This window comes from Silurus aristotelis (assembly GCF_946808225.1).
Source record: "Silurus aristotelis genome assembly, chromosome: 26".
Lineage (NCBI taxonomy): Eukaryota > Metazoa > Chordata > Actinopteri > Siluriformes > Siluridae > Silurus > Silurus aristotelis.
Window position 1 is genome coordinate 5,397,037 of NC_139599.1, and position 3,082 is coordinate 5,400,118.

General features: G+C 38.0%; 1 long non-coding RNA gene across 1 annotated transcript; it reads right to left on the reverse strand.

Annotated features, from left to right (window-relative positions):
* Positions 1-205: 205 nt before the first annotated feature.
* Positions 206-1,838, reverse strand: LOC310720742. Its single transcript, XR_014531815.1, has 2 exons — positions 1,135-1,838; positions 206-1,104 (listed from the first exon to the last, which is right to left on the reverse strand). It is a non-coding gene; the product is annotated as an uncharacterized lncRNA (long non-coding RNA).
* Positions 1,839-3,082: the final 1,244 nt, after the last annotated feature.

A 3,082-nucleotide genomic window follows, 5' to 3' on the forward strand; every position in this document is an offset into this window, starting at 1 on the left:
GTAATGACATCATACCAATGTCGGCTACTGCACTTATGCAGGGCTTGATGAGCCGTCATAAGGACGTCATACCACACGCTTCAAGGTCTGGTTTAATCCACTCTGGTACAAAACCATTTAACAACCAGTAGAGTCAATTTGATTGTAAAAACGACCGTGCAGTTTGGCTTTCAGACTATATTACCCAGCATCAGCAATGATACCAAAGTGTGCTCACATGGTGATGGTGCCAGTTCTATCAAACCTGCGGAGCAGCTCTTTAGTCGAAATGGCTGCTCTGTAATATAATGCCATTTTTGGAAAGAACGCAGTCCATCACGTGGACATAAGGTGCAAAGATGCACTGCAGTGTGCCAGTATGAGAAAAACATAATCGTTAAAGGCAATGAAATGAAACCCATCATTTGGAAATTACTAGACAAGGTTGCTTTTTTTGCCGGACTATAATCTGCCATTAGGCATTTAAGAAATCATTCACTGTTGCATCTATAGCAAGCAGAGGAACTTGAGAAGCATCAGAGCTACAGGTACAACTTTCATTCCTGACCCATATTGTGACAAATCTGTTATACTGGATATCTGTCCCCATCTTCTATCTTGTCCAAAACCAACGCCTGGGGAGCATTTCAACAGTACAGGTCAATCAGTGAGTGCCTTGACAGTTCAGCTGTTTTTAAAAAACAAATAAAAATGTATGACTGGCCAAGTAACACAAACTATATGAGGGGCGGTTATAGTGTATTCACTTTTCCAATGTTTATTCAAAAGAACCCACAATTTTTTTCAATTAAAAAGAAAGTCTCTGCATATGAGTGGTGGCTTAGTGCTTTAGGCACTTGGCTACTTAATGCACAATATTGAAAGGTTCGGTTGCGACTTCAAATCTAAGCACTGCTGGCTGTCAATGCTCCCCGAGCAAAGTGCTTAACCCTCAAATGCTCAGCACAAGTCATGTTTGATTTAAGCAGCAATCCAGTGTCCTCCATTGTAGGCCTGGAATTTGAAATTCAAAACCTCTAGTGCTGGAAGCCTTAACACCAAACAAAATACATGTAATGAACAGAGAATCTGTTTAAATAAATGCACATATAAATAGTAGATGTACTGTTCTTTATTTTTTGATGGGGTTCCCACAGGCTGCAACAAAAAAGTGGGAGTTTCTTATATTCATGTGGGTACAAATAAGCAGTCAGATATGTAGCTTCTATGACAAAAACATAATGTGATTGTGTGCAGTTGCAATATGCATTGACAAAGATCATTCATCCTTAGTCACTGCCTGTCCAGAGTCATGGTAGTGTGATTTGAGGTGCAAGTTTATTTATATTTTAGGATATAGAACATTAATTACAAACTATCATATACTGTATATTATGAATAAATTAATGAGTTTGAGGACCTGTCAGAGTCACAGACCATTCTGACCCTGGTTGTGTTTTTTTCAGTGCTGTTAAAAACGGAAATTTCAGTTTAGGTCATGTCCACTTAGGGTGATGGGTCATTGTGTTATACCCTTACTCAATTCCCACTGCCCCTTTTGATGCTTGATGAACTGGTCTTTTGCTGTCACTATGCTTCCTATACATGGCATGTCCTGTGGGAGGCTTTAAGAACTACAGTCTCATCACCAGCTTTGCAGAATGGCAGGACACAGCAAAATGCATGCTGCTACCAGTAATAAAAAAAATATAACAAAAAAACACAGAAAACAAACATTCCTTGAGAATATTATGTACCAGTTATTTTATTTTTCCCCCATTCCTAAGAATACAATGCAACAGACTGCTAAGTGTAATGGAATTTGGTTGAGATTTTTTGTCTGCCTTGCTAGAAAGAAAGAGATAAGTAGTTTATATATATATATATATATATATATATATATATATATATATATCCCCTTCTTTATGTACTTTGCTGCTTTTGAAAACAGGGCTCTCTTCTTATTCCTCTGTTGAACTGGCTGATTTATGTCTCAAAGAGAAGGGGGAAAAAAATCACTATTTTGTATAAAGTATGTTTTTTTCTATGTGATTAAAAAGAGATGTATTGAAACCGGCTCTGTTTTTTTTTTCTTTGAAAACTGTATACATGTGTAACTGTTACACTGCTATCCATTCAGTGTGCTTTAAAATTCTTTCCTTTTATTTCTTTTTCTCCCCTGTGTTTTCTTTTTTCTTCCTCTTTCTCTTCCCTATACAATTTGCACACTTTTCTGTTCTCTGTTACACACTGCCATCAACACACACAATGCAGAGTGATGACTGGGATAGAGAATAAAAGATTTAAACTTGTTTTAAATAATTTATCACCACCATGTCTTGGAACACAGTGACAAAATATTTGAATTATGAAATACAAAATCCTGTAAGAAAACTGAGGCAAATGGATATATATAATAACCTGCATGTCGAGACACATTGAGAATTTATCTTTCATCTGACTTATCCTATACCTCTCTCACACACACACACACACACACACACACAAATACACACACACACACACACACACAAAGTAAATGGATAGAAAATTTTTCTTTTAGCTTTGAAAAAAATGCGGTGGTTTTTGCATATATCTTATTTTTATGTTTTTCTTCATTTCAAGGGTGTTCTTTTGGTGAAATATGGTCCCAATCAACATTTAAAACATGTTCTCCCCAACACCCCCCTCCAAAAATCATGAACACCCCCCCACACACACACACACACACACACACACACACACACACACACACACATACTCTCACACACACACACACACACACACACACACACACACACACACACACACACACACACACACACACACACACACACTCTAAGTCTCTTTCTAGCTGCCACATTCTTATATTGTACACTGCCCTCCCTATGTACTCTCGTTCCAATTTCTGCTTTTACAACCACCTTTGCCGACTGCTGTATGCAAGGAGAGAGAGAGAGAGAGAGAGAGAGAGAGAGAGAGAGAGAGAGAGAGAGAGAGAGAGAGAGAGAGAGAGAGAGAGAGAGAGAGAAACAGAAAAAGAGAGATATGGAGGTGAGGTGGTGCTGTGGAAGATGGCGGAAAAAACATAGAACAAAAAAAA